This window comes from Schistocerca nitens, chromosome 2, assembly GCF_023898315.1.
Source record: "Schistocerca nitens isolate TAMUIC-IGC-003100 chromosome 2, iqSchNite1.1, whole genome shotgun sequence".
NCBI lineage: Eukaryota > Metazoa > Arthropoda > Insecta > Orthoptera > Acrididae > Schistocerca > Schistocerca nitens.
The window spans coordinates 364,619,472-364,634,058 of record NC_064615.1 but is presented as its reverse complement, the minus strand read 5'-3'; the positions used below and the strand labels follow the sequence as shown (position 1 = coordinate 364,634,058).

Here is a 14,587-nt window from a genome sequence, read left to right as displayed (position 1 = left end):
CAATGTATGTGGCGATCATTGCTACCTGGCCTCCTAATTAGCTTTGTTGGATTTGATACGAAACAACTCCCGTGCAAATATTAACCGCTCAGCCTTTATCAGTTGCACACTATCAAACTATTTTAAACTGTTGGGCTATAATCCGCTAGTCAATAACGGTGTATATAATAGAGAGTGTTTCAAAACACCAGGTTAGATAAAAGAATAAAAGGAAATGGACATAAATGTTACGAAAGGATTGAGAGTAGCTTGTTGCTTATCACCCATGTTATTCATTCTGTACATTCGGAAAGCAGTAAAGGAAACTAAAGAAGATCCGCTAATGCACTGACCTTCTATACTTTGTGTATGCGATACTCCCGCCATCTGTATATGTGCTTCTCGCTATCCCATGACTTTTGTCACCTCAGAGTATAATTTGAAGTGAGATATGATGGACAGAGAGGCGGCTGTAGCGAACCGAGAGCACGCTGCGGACGGCCAGCTTTGGTGGTTGCTGTTGTGTACACGCCTGCAGCGGATGGCAGCGCGAAGGGGGGCGGGTGGCCGCTGTTAACGGAAGCGAATGCGGCAGACCGAGGAAGTCTGCTGGCTCAAGGCTCGTGGCTGTGGCACCGGCTTCGGCGTGTAGTTGCGATGAAGGCTGCGATATGGCTTAGAGTACTGCTTGTCTGTGAAACTACGGTGAGCAATCCGGAACATTTTAAGGAAGTTCCTTGACTCTTGCCCAGTCATCGTAATCCTGCTCTGGTTTGGGCTATGAAGGGGAAGAAAGCACAGAAGTTGTGTGTGCTCTGTTTTCCCACAGAAATTTTGAAGGGCACTGATGTGTCTCGAAGGTTCTCTGTTAAATTCAGTTGTCTACAGCGTGTCATTCTTTATTGGAGCCTTTTGGTAAACGGGCAGTGTAAATTATGCTGAATCTAGCGGGATTTTTCTGTCTGTTATAGTGCTATCTGTGATTTGCCTAGCACCTGACATTACCTTGCAATGTCTGTGAAAGCACTGTCAGTTAGAAATAGTGACGTAAAACGACGCCTTTCATTGAATGTGAGCTGACTGAAAGTTTGGAGGGCCATTTATGATTACTCCTTGGTTAATAATACGTTGTATTTCTTGTGAAGATCAGATTGAATTAGTTATTGTACCAGTCAGTTACGCCCGTCTGTGTCTAAGAAATATTGGCCTATTCATAGTTTCATACAGTTGTTCTTTGGCGTTCTCTCACAAGGAAAACTCCACATCGCACCCCCTCAGATTTAGTGGTAAGATGGCTCAGTGCATAGCCCGTCAAAAAACATGGATCAAGCGTGGAAACAGGAAAAAGGTGAAATGAACTGTGAAAAAAATAAAAATAAAACAGTGAACGGTCCATGCTTAAGAATTGCTATACTGAGCGACTATCAACAGTCTCGGCAACGTGGTTAAGCGTCACGATGTTTGTCTCTGAAGCGGTCGAGCTGTGTTCAATGATCTCTTATTCCAAATTTTTTTCAGAGCATTTTGAACTGTCCGTCCGGTCATTCAACTGTTTGTTCTCTTTCTGTTGTCTCGGCAGTTTCCATACTACACATTGGTTACAGAATGTGACACATGTGATAAGAATATCTTACCGTCGCAAGTAAACGTGATGAATAGTGAGAGCAGGTGAAATACCACATAGACGTCTCACAGAAATGAAAAAAATAAGTAAATAAGTTAACGAGTGGGAACTATGTTACAACAAAGGAATTCAAGGGTCAAAACTTCCGAAATGGAACACAATTTCAAAAAAGTTAAAAACATAAGTTTTGACAGAGCACAGATAAACTGTGTGATTGTGACCACTGTTGCGTTCATTTGTTGCAGCTTATGTGACAAACTACTATGTTTTGATCATTTCCTTGGGAGTGAACACGTTCATATTCATACGGACACCTAAATCTGGCAAAGAGACATATATCTCTGTCACCAGGCGGGCAAATTAGATGCGTCGGTAAGAGATTCCGATCATATGCCACACTTTTTGTCACTAATGCCGTGTATGACACACTAGACCGGTGGAGGATTCGGTTGACTTGTCGCCTTGTCACCAAACATTTGCGGTCCCCATTAAAAAGCCACTTCCTTTCGACTGCTAATACAGTACTTGTGCAGAATCAACTGTCATTATAGGTCCCTTCCTTACAACTCATTGTTGCAAACGGACGTTACACTACGACACAGCCACAAATTTATAGCTCGTAGCAACCAGCGAAAAAAAAATTGTGTCGTGAGGGAGGTTTGAATACGGTTCGCCTGCTTGACAGTCCACCATGCTGACCACTTAACCAAACGACATTGCTATTCCGGGTTGCTTTATATTGCACTTCCTATCCTTCGACAGTTCACTTCTTTTTTTTCTTACCACAAAACCTGAGTGGGGTGTGATGGGGAGTTTTCCTTGTCAGTAACATCACTCCTGGTATTGTGTACCAAGCTGGCTGGTGCGGAGTTGTGGCTGCTTGTTTATGCTGTGTTATTTGCTTCTAAATATTTAGACTGCTTCTTTTACTGGTTAGTTGTGGGCGTCCTTGCCTAAAAAATATTCTTATTCATATACTCATATTCCAAATTGCTGTTGGACGTTCTCTCCGCCGCGCGTGGTAGCCGCGCTGTCTAGGGTGCCTTGCTTGTCACGGTCCGTGCAGATGCCCCCGTTGGAGGTTCGAGTCCTCCCTCGGGTATGGGTGTGTGTGTTGTCCATAGTGTAATTTAAAGTTAGATTAAGTAGTGTGTAGGCTTTTCAATATATAATCTAATTCTTTCTTTCACTTGCCAGTTACGGCCGGCGTTGGTTAAATAATATTAAAAACTAAACTAAACTCCGTCCGAACAGACCTTGGAGGCCTAACGTTACTGACTGGTCGCCGTGTCATCCTCAGCCCACAGGTGTCACTCGATGCGGATATGGAGGGTCACGTGGTCAGCATACCGGCCTCCCGGCCGTATGTCAGTTTACGAGACCGGAGCCGCTACTTTTCAATCAAGCAGGTCCTCAGTTTGCCTCACAAGGGCTGAGTGCAACCCGCTTGCCAACAGCGCTCTGCAGACCGGATGGTCACCCATCCAAGTGCTAACCCAACCCGACAGCGCTTAACTTCGGTGATCTGACGGGAACCGGTATTACCACTGCGGCAAGGCCGTTGGCTAAAGAATATTAGCTGGTAATTAATAACAGCTGCTTGCTTAAGGCTCGAGATATTAGTCTAACTGTTTAATTCGAAGGTCACGGCCGCTTACTTAATGCAATGAGATTTGCTTCTAATTTAACCAACTGTTTTACTGATTAGTCACGACTGTTTGAGATACAACATTCAAACGAAGTAATATATAAAGTTACGTTAAGTTATTATTGACGCGGCTCGTTGCAATAAGTGGGCTTGAACTCTTTTGAGAAAAGAGTAACTGTCTACAGTTGATTGGAATCGCTAAAGTCTGGAACCGCGCGACCGCTACGGTCGCAGGTTCGAATCCTGCCTCGGGCATGGATGTGTGTGATGTCCTTAAATTAGTTAGGTTTAAGTAGTTCTAAGTTCTAGGGGACTGATGACCAAGAAGTGAAGTCCCATAGTTCTCAGAGCCATTTGAACCATTTTCGATTGGAATCAACAAACTTAATACAAGCCATTTAACTGAAACATTTTTCCTAACTTAAGAGCTCTAATTGTGTTCTTTGGAATTAACTACCTGATGCTTTGTTTTATAGGAAAGAAATGTTTTTAATAACGTATGACTTTTCCTGTATTGCTGAAGTACCGATGTACGTACTTTGTGCTCTGGGTTTAAAACAAGTTTTGAAAAGAGCTCAGTGGTTTTTCTCTCTGGGACCTCTATCTCCACATACACCTCCCAGGTCAAGTACCAACCATATCTCCCCAGTCCCATCCCGCCTTTATCGTTCCTTATGGGGTGCATTTCAAAAACAGAGGCCGCGCGGAGTAGCCGAGCGGTCCGAGGCGTCTTGTCACGGTGTCCGCAGCTCGTGGTCGTGCGGTAGCGTTCTCGCTTCCCACGCCCGAGTTCCCGGGTTCGATTCCCGGCGGAGTCAGGGATTTTCTCTGCCTCGTGATGACTGGGTGTTGTGTGCTGTCCTTAGGTTAGTTAGGTTTAAGTAGTTCTAAGTTCTAGGGGACTGATGACCATAGATGTTAAGTCCCATAGTGCTCAGATCCATTTGAGCCATTATTTTTCTTGTCACGGTCTGCACGGCTTCCCCCGTCGGAGGTTCGAGTCCTCCCTTCGGCATGGTTGTATGTGTTGTCCTTAGCGTAAGTTAGTTTAAGTCAGATTAAGTAGTGTGTAAGCTTAGGGACCGCTGAACTCAGCAGTTTCGTCCCATAAGATCTTACCAGAATTTTTTTTTTTCAAAAACAGAAAACAAATGGTCCAGAGTTTCAGGCGCCACCATGTGAGTCAGTGCACCACTCACGAACGTCAGAACACGCTAGTTTCTGGAAATATACAGCAGAACCCTTGCTAGCATTACTGCGCAGTATTCCTTATGCTGTATTTTTTTCCTGACGGCACATTACGTGAATGTTGACTGCTAACAACCGGCTAAATTTTATGCCCTGCGGTCATTAGAAAATACGACACCAGTCAGTAAAGCGCGAAAGGGCAATATCGGTTTTACGGCTCCGCGTTTTTCACGCCGGCGCGGGGAAATGTCACAGGCGGCGTCCTCCGTGTCCACGTGGCACGGACTGGCGAGAGCGGGGCAGGTGAACGGACGGGGATAATCCCTGCACGCTGTGTGCTGTTGGGATCAAGGCAAGCTACCGTGGTCAGCACTCGGGCAATGGCGTACGGCCGTGGTGGGAGGGGGAGGTGGTATTAATCAGGAGTCGGTGAGAGATGGGCCGGCCGGGGGATGAGCCAGGGCTGCTCTCGAAATTGCGGTGAAGGCCGAAGACAGAGAGAGACAGAGTGAGCTGATTGCCATTAGTATCGGCTGGTAGCGAGTCAGACCTGTAGTCTGCGCATTCCTCTGTTTCAGATGAAGAGAGGACGACACTCGCCAAGGATTTAACCGTTCATTCCTTACAAAAATATAGTATTCAGAATGTTTAAGGAAATTTCCACCATTTCTCTGTTAATTGTTCATTTACTGTACACAATCATGATTTCGGCTTTTGTAACCATTCTCAAGTGCCCGTTGAAATGTTAAAATATACCTGATCTGTCTGTGACACACATTTAAGCTCTTATTGACCAGTGACCGTATTACAGGATACGAGTACATGGCTACAAAGCCGAAATCATGATTTTATACAATAAATGAATGGCGAGAATTTCTATAAAAAAATTCTATGTGACTGTAGTCCCTCACGAAGGGAAGATCATAGTAGAGTTCAGACTTGCTCTGTGTCAATAAAATAAACAGAAAATGGATACGAGATTTACCCTGCACCTCTACACATTCTTAACCCTTCCTTTGGAACTGGAAAGTCTAAAACACCGCCACTCAGCAGGCCAAACTCAAAAAGGGCAGTCCTCTGATGATAAATGCTTAAAAACATTGCTCGGCAGCCGAAAATCTGTGTCCACATTGTAGGATATTTTTAAGAAAAAGTCACGTCTGTAAATTCCAAGGTGGTATTGCGTGGCAACTGTATTGTTTGACTGACTGCAGACTGTGCGGCTGGTCCCGGCGGAGGTTCGATTCTTCCCTCGGGCATGGGTGTGTATGTTTGTCCTTAGGATAATTTAGGTTAAGTAGTGTGTAAGCTTAGGGACTGATGACCTTAGCAGTTAAGTCCCATAAGATTTCACACACATTTGAACATTTTTTGACTGACTGCAATACAGCCTGTCATCGGTCAGCTGACGACAGAAAATGAATCTCTCTGTAGTTTAAATGATTTACCAATTATTTGTATTCACCTTGCATTGACTCACAACACAGCGATGTCAATCAAACATTGAGATGCTACCGTGAGACACATAACATTGAAGATTCCCCGTGTAGTGATCACCTGCAGTCAACAACGCCATGATCGAGAAAATGGTTCAAATGGCTCTGAGCACTATGGGACTTAACATCTAAGGTCATCAGTCCCCTAGAACTTAGAACCACTTAAACCTAACAAATCTAAGGACATCACACACATCCATGCCCGAGGCAGAATTCGAACCTGCGACCGTAGCGGTCGCGCGGTTCCAGACTGAAGCGCCTAGAACCGCCCGGCCACACCGGTCGGCCAGTCGATGATCGCTACATGGAAATTATGGCTCGTTGGTAACCAAGGAGAATGCAGCAGACTTGTTTCTTGTCTGATCGGAAGAAACTCGAAGTGCCCTGCGCACACAGCCAGTAACTGCCTCCACACTGTATTCGAAACGTGTTTCCGACAAACCCCACAGAGTGGTGTGCAAAGAAGATGGGCATGGGAACATCTGGAATGGAACAGGTCAATGTGTCGCACTTTGTCCTTGCTGAAGAGTACAAGACTTGTCTGACACCTGAGGATCGTTCTAGAACAGTATGGAGGCTCCCAGGAATCAATAAAATTTTAACACGTTTTTATTAGGTCGCTTTCTAATCTGTCTGCTTCAGCACAAATTTTTCCATGCAATCAAGCTTAGACGCTGACGATAACGATGGAGGCAGTCATTGAAAGTATGGGATTCTATCTGAATCTGACTTGGTAAGTAAACCAAGAACTTTGTGAACAAATATTGCAGCTGACTTTATAAACTACCTGATGGGCTAGTAACTTTAGATTTAAAAATCGCTCAGAACTGGATGAAATGCATTATTAGGTCTATTTATTGTCTGTCTGTTTGATAGGGGTAAGGGGCGCAGATGGGAGTAAAAAACGTTGGTAACACCTGACATCTCGGCTGCCCTACGGAACCAGTATGTTGTGTGGGTACCAGCGGAACGCATTCCAGGCGGTTTGCGAGCAGATGGGTACAGCTGAGCAGAGAGAGAGGAAGAAAGAGAAGATGAACAGAGAGAGGGAGACGAAAGCTTGAGTGCAGTGTATGTGACTCATGCATACATTGGCGAACTTGTGGGTAAATAGCTAGTGTATACATATAAAACAAAAATAAAATTTTAATACAACACGTTTTTAAATAGGACTAAAAGGTATAAAGTAACTTTTATTACTGTACAGATTCCTAACCCTGTACAGACAGTTCTATATGTCCATGCTTGTGAAATTTTAATAGCTATTACAGCACTCGCGACTTTAATAATTAGACACATTGACGGGTGTCTGCTGTAATCAGACATCTTTCGTAAGTTCCATTTATTTACAAATCGATTGCTGGCATGCACTTACGGTTTTGTATCAGTAATACACTGAACGATTTCCGCATTTACTCTGCTACATTGGCTACACTTAGGTGTGTGATCATTGGAGAAAGTTTTGGTTCAACCAATGAAACTGACGGCGTGGTCGCCTGATGGGGCAGGCTAGCTTTTTCGAAATGAGGAAGCGGCAGGTGGAGAGTAGCAGACAGTCGGAGTTGTTGCGAGTGGGCAGACAGTGCTGGCCAGGAAAAGGTCACTAGAAGCTGTGTGTGATGATCAGGCAGCTGATGTATTCTGTTTTGGCACTCCTGTGGATACAAAGCACGACACTTTTTTTTTTTTTCATCAGTCTACTGACTGGTTTGATGCGGCCCGCCACGAATTCCTTTCCTGTGGTAACCTCTTCATCTCAGAGTAGCACTTGCAACCTACGTCCTCAATTATTTGCTTGACGTATTCCAATCTCTGTCTTCCTCTACAGTTTTTGCCCTCTACAGCTCCCTCTATTACCATGGAAGTCATTCCCTCATGTCTTAGCAGATGTCCTATCATCCTGTCCCTTCTCCTTATCAGTGTTTTCCACATATTCCTTTCCTCTCCGATTCTGCGTAGAACCTCCTCATTCCTTACCTTATCAGTCCACCTAATTTTCAACATTCGTCTATAGCACCACATCTCAAATGCTTCGATTCTCTTCTGTTCCGGTTTTCCCACAGTCCATGTTTCACTACCATACAATGCTGTACTCCAGACGTACATCCTCAGAAATTTCTTCCTCAAATTAAGGCCGGTATTTGATATTAGTAGACTTCTCTTGGTCAGAAATGCCTTTTTTGCCATAGCGAGTCTGCTTTTGATGTCCTCCTTGCTCCGTCCGTCATTGGTTATTTTACTGCCTAGGTAGCAGAATTCATTAACTTCATTGACTTCGTTACCATCAATCCTGATGTTAAGGTTCTCGCTGTTCTCATTTATACTACTTCTCATTACCTTCGTCTTTCTCCGATTTACTCTCAAACCATACTGTGTACTCATTAGACTGTTCATTCCGTTCAGCAGATCATTTAATTCTTCTTCACTTTCACTCAGGATAGCAATGTCATCAGCGAATCGTATCATTGATATCCTTTCACCTTGTATTTTAATTCCACTCCTGAACCTTTCTTTTATTTCCATCATTACTTGTCGGCCGCGGTGGTCTAGCGGTTCTGGCGCTGCAGTCCAGAACCGCGGGACTGCTACGGTCGCAGGTTCGAATCCTGCCTCGGGCATGGGTGTGTGTGATGTCCTTAGGTTAGTTAGGTTTAAGTAGTTCTAAGTTCTAGGGGACTTATGACCTAAGATGTTGAGTCCCATAGTGCTCAGAGCCATCATTATTTCCTCGATGTACAGATTGAAGAGTAGGGGCGAAAGGCTACAGCCTTGTCGTACACCCTTCTTAATACGAGCACTTCGTTCTTGATATTCCCTCTTGGTTGTTGTACATATTGTATATGACCCGTCTCTTCCTATAGCTTACCCCTACTTTTTTGAGAATCTCGAACAGCTTGCACCATTTTATATTGTCGAACGCTTTTTCCAGGTCGACAAATCCTATGAAAGTTTGATTTTTCTTTAGCCTTGCTTCCATTACTAGCCGTAACGTCAGAATTGCCTCTCTCGTCCCTTTACTTTTCCTAAAGCCAAACTGATCGTCACCTAGCCCATTCTCAATTTTCTTTTCCATTCTTCTGTATATTATTCTTGAAAGCAGCTTCGATGCATGAGCTGTTAAGCTGATTGCGCGATAATTCTCGTACTTGTCAGCTCTTGCCGTCTTCGGAATTGTGTGGATGATGCTTTTCCGAAAGTCAGATGGTATGTCGCCAGACTCATATATTCTACACACCAACGTGAATAGTCGTTTTGTTGCCACTTTTCCCAATGATTTTAGAAATTCTGATGGAATGTTATCTATCCCTTCTGCCTTATTTGACCGTAAGTCCTCCAAAGCTCTTTTAAATTCCGATTCTAATACTGGATCCCCTATCAATTCTAAATTGACTCCTGTTTCTTCTTCTATCACATCAGACAAATCTTCACCCTCATACAGGCTTTGAATGTATTCTTTCCACCTATCTGCTCTCTCCTCTGCATTTAACAGTGGAATTCCCGTTGCACTACCGAGCGAGGTGGCGCAGTGGTTAGACACTGGACTCGCATTCGGGAGGACGACGGTTCAATCCCGCGTCCGGCCATCCTGATTTAGGTTTTCCGTGATTTCCCTAAATCGCTCCAGGCAAATGCCGGGATGGTTCCTTTCAAAGGGCACGGCCGACTTCCTTCCCCGTCCTTCCCTAATCCGATGAGACCGATGACCTAGCTGTCTGGTCTCCTTCCCCGAAACAACCAACCAACCAACCCGTTGCACTCTTAATGTTACCACCGTTGCTTTTAATGTCACCAAAGGTTGTTTTGACTTTCCTGTATACTGAGTCTGTCCTTCCGACAATCATATCTTTTTCGATGTCTTCACATTTTTCCTGCAGCCATTTTGTCTTAGCTTCCCTGCACTTCCTATTTATTTCATTCCTCAGCGACTTGTATTTCTGTATTCCTGATTTTCCCGGAACATGTTTGTACTTCCTCCTTTCAACAATCAACTGAAGTATTTCTTCTGTTACGCATGGTTTCTTCACATCTACCTTCTTTGTACCTATGTTTTCCTTCCCAATTTCTGTGATGGCCCTTTTTAGAGATGTCCATTCCTCTTCAACTGTACTGCCTACTGCGCTATTCCTTATTGCTGTATCTATAGCGTTAGAGAACTTCAAACGTATCTCGTCATTCCTTAGTACTTCCGTATCCCACTTCTTTGCGTATTGATTCTTCCTGACTAATGTCTTGAACTTCAGCCTACTCTTCATCACTACTATATTGTGATCTGAGTCTATATCTGCTCCTGGGTACGCCTTACAATCCAGTATCTGCTTTCGGAATCTCTGTCTGACCATGATGTAATCTAATTGAAATCTTCCCGTATATCCCGGCCTTTTCCAAGTATACCTCCTCCTCTTGTGATTCTTGAACAGGGTATTCGCTATTACTAGCTGAAATTTGTTACAAAACTCAATTAGTCTTTCTCCTCTTTCATTCCTTGTCCCAAGCCCATATTCTCCTGTAACCTTTTCTTCTACTCCTTCCCCTACAACTGCATTCCAGTCGCCCATGACTATTAGATTTTCGTCCCCCTTTACATACTGCATTACGACGACACTGGTACGAAGTGATAATATACTGATCCACTGAAATGGGGAGACAGAGCTGTGCATGAGTGCAGTAATGAGTTCGTATTGAAGACATGAGAACAACAAGCAAATACCGCTGCTCTCTATTTCCGTATATAGCAACACAAGGTAAAGGGTACTTCTCTTCGACTTGCCGGGTTACATTAGAAGAAGGTGGATTTTCAGTTCTTCTGGTGGATTGTATTGCAGACTGGCTTAACGGCTACGATCTTCGTGTGGCAGATTTTGGTCTGATCTTAATTTAACTCATGATCGGCTGTAGTAGGACGGTACTTTATTTACCTGATAGTTCTTGGATTTTTCGTACCAATTTCTTTGATGAGAGTAGTAGGTGTGTGTACAGCGATCAGTTGGACAGTGTAAGTCTTCTGTAAATTCTGAATTATGGCGCCAAATTTAGCGCAAATCTCATATCTTTATTTCAGATTAGAAATTTCTGAAAATTTGATTACCTGAAGCATCAATCTTGTCACCTAGTAGAAGAGAGCAAGCGTGGTGTGTAACCCAACACCTACTCGAGTTTTCTTAAACTAAATGTTCTCGTACCTACGTGCTTTTTTCACTGAAAAAACCATTTCTGTTCGTGGTAGAAGCTCACAAGGAACAAGTTTTTGAATTAGTAATTTATTTTGCATTCAAAGAAGGTATGTCACTTTGAGATCTTATAGATGGCAGCTACTCAACATTTTATTTACCTGTTTTGTGGTGCTCTGGCGTTTCGATGCCATTTCGATGAAACACAACAGCTTTATTCGTAAAAGGGTGAATATGAGTTTGCCTAGCTAATCTAGGAGATGTTAAATGGAGCATAAGGTTCCCTTGTGCTGTGTAACTATGGGCGTCTGTAGAACTACACACGAGAATTATCAGTTTGCATTTTGTTAATTTGAGCCTTACTAATTTTTGATGGAATTTTCATACAGATCTTCATTCGAACAAGCCTCGAAAGGCCACGGTACCGACTGACCATCGTGTCTTCCTCAGCTGGAAGGCCTGATTGGATGCGGATATCGAGGGGCATGTGTGCTGCACTCCGCTCTCCCGACCATATTAGTTTTCGCGCTCTGTGCCGATAATTCTCAATTGAGTTGCTCCTCAATTGGTCTCATAAGGGCTGAGTGCACCTCACTTGCCAGCAGCACTCGGCAGACACGCAGGTCACCCAGTTAAGTCCTAGCCAAGCGCGACAGCTTTTAATTTCGTTGAGAAGGCTACATATACACTCATTCTAATAAATTGAGGATTAGTACAGAATGGGGTATCACACAAGGTGGCACTACACAAAACTATCGCTAATAGCATAGGCATAGAGGTAACACACACGACACAGATCTGTAAGCCCACGGTATTGGTGAGAAGATGAGATAACCATCCCGAAACACATGTGCTACAAAACGCCACTGTTTCTTGCGCATGTACCCCGACATCACTATGGGATATGATCACCATGCACACGTACACAGGCCGCACAACGGGTTGGCATACTCTGGATCAGGTGGTCCAGCAACTGCTGGGGTATAGCCTCACATTACTGCACCAGTGTCTGTCGGAGTTCCTGAAGTGTCCTAGGGGTTGGAAGACGTGCAGCGATACATCGACCATTCCAGACGTGCTCGATGGGGTTTAGGTCTGGAGAACAGGCAGGCCATGCCATTCGCCTGATATCTTCTGTTTCAAGGTACTCCTTCACGATGGCAGCTCGGTGGGGCCGTGTGTTATCATCCATCAGGAGGAAGGTGGGGCCCACTGCAGCCCTCAAAAGGCGGACATACTGGTGCAAAATGACGTCCAGATTCACCTGACCTGTTACAGTTCCACTGTCAAAGACATGCAGGGGTGTACGTGCACCAATCATAATCCCACCCAACACCATCAAACCACGACCTCCATACAGGTCACTTTCAAGGACATTAAATGGTTGATATCTGGTTCCTGGTTCACGCCAGATGAAAACCCGGCGAGAATCACTGTTCAGACTATATCTGCAGTCGTCCGTGAACATAACCTGAGACCACTGTTCCAATGACCATGTTTAGTCCCCCTTAAACATCCCAACAACCACCACCACCACCATCCAATGACCTTGTACTGTAGTCTTGATACCAGGCCTTACGGGCTCTCCTGTGACCAGGGGTCAGTGGAATGCCCCTTGCAGGTCTCCGGGCGAATAAACCATGTCTGTTCAGTCGTCTGTAGACTGAGTGTCTGGAGACAAAAGTTCCAGTGCCTGCGGTAAGGTCCAGAGCAAAGCTACCAGCAGTACTCTGTGGCCATCTGCAGGCACAGATGGTGAGGTACCGGTTTTCTTGTGGTGTTGTACACTGTGGACGTCCCGTACTGTAGCGCCTGGACACGTTTCCTGTCTGCTGGAATCGGTGTCATAATCTTGAGATCTTGAGATCTGGCACTCGGAGGGCCCGTGCTACGACCTGCTGTGTTTGACCAGCCTCCAGTCGTCCTGGTATTCTACCCCTCATAACGTCATCAGCGTGTGTTCTTTGAGCCAATTTCAGCACTCATTCACCATTAGCACTTCTGAAAAATTCTGCACACTTACTCGCTGCACCGTACTCTGACATGCACCAACACATCTCTGCGTATGTGGACTGCTGCCAGCGCCACCGTGCGACGACCGCAAGTCAAATGCACCGCATGGTCATACCCCGAGGTGATTTAAACCCGAAAACCGCCCACCAGAGCGTTGTTTCACCATGTATCAGAATTATCCTTAATTTATGAGCATGAGTGTAGATGTATACAATGCGGGCGCATGCAATACGTAATTTCCGAAATGGCTATGGTTGTAGACTGTTCTCGTGCTGCTGTGGTTAAAGCAAACAGTACATGACAAAACTGCGCTATCCAAAACCGCCCAATGCAACTATGCTGCACCTCCCGCCATGGATGTCTGGGCTGGACGAAGACTGTGAAGGTGTGTACTGTGCGGATGTGTACTGTGAAGATGTGTACGAGCGAATAGACGTGCAGCTGTTGAGCAACTGACAACCCAGCTGAACTAAGGGGGCTACCGTCAGTGTCTCCTCAATGGCTCTTGCTGCGTAATGGCTTCCGCAGCGGACTCCTCGTTCATGCACCCATGCTGACTGCTGTTCGTCAGCTGGAATTTGCACTCCAGTACAGCAACTGGACGTCCGCCGAGTGGTGATGGGTAACCCTTTCAGATGAATCATGTTTTATGCTCCATGGGAGAATTATCCATTGGCATGTACGGCATGAAACGTCTCAAAGCAAAGGGTCCATCCCAGAGCAGGGAGCAGAGTCGGTGATCTCGTCATTCCGTAGGACACAATGGATCAACACAAGTACGCATCTATCACTGAGGATCATGTACACCCCTACATACAGTCTCTTTTTTCACGGCACGATGGCAACTGTCAACTAAAAACTAAACTAAACTCCGTCCGAACAGGTCATGAGGGCCCAACGGTAACGACCGGCGGCCGTGTCATCCTTAGCCCTCAGGCGTCACAGGATGCGGATATGGAGGGGCATGTGGTCAGCACACCGCTCTCCCGGACGTATGCCAGTTTACGAGACCGGAGCCGCTGCTTCTCTATCCTCTTCAATTGGTCTGACAAGGGCTGAGTGCACCCCGCTTGCCAACAGCGCTCGGCAGACCGGATGGTCAGCCACCCAAGCGCTAGCCCCAGCCCAACAGCGCTTAGCTTCGGTGATCTGACGGGAACCGGTGTTACCACTGCGGCAAGGCCATTGGCTAACTAGCAACCATCAGCAGGATAATGCAATGTGTCACACACTTTGCAGTGTACGTGCTTGGTTCGAAGGACACCAGGACGCTTTCACCCTTTTCCCCTGGTCGCTGAACTTCCCAGATTTAAACACAGACTCTCTGAGACTACCTCGATCAGGCTGTTCGCGCCCTGGGTCCTGAACAGAGAAACCTAGCGCAGTTGGACACAGCAGCACTGGAGACAGCATATTTCTACATTTCTATCGATAGCTTCCAGAACCTTATTTACTCTCTTTCTGCATGTCT

At 45.3% G+C, this 14,587-nt stretch overlaps 1 pseudogene; it reads right to left on the bottom strand.

Annotated features, from left to right (window-relative positions):
• Window positions 1-3,051: 3,051 nt before the first annotated feature.
• On the bottom strand, window positions 3,052-3,169 carry LOC126238667 (5S ribosomal RNA; annotated as a pseudogene).
• Window positions 3,170-14,587: the final 11,418 nt, after the last annotated feature.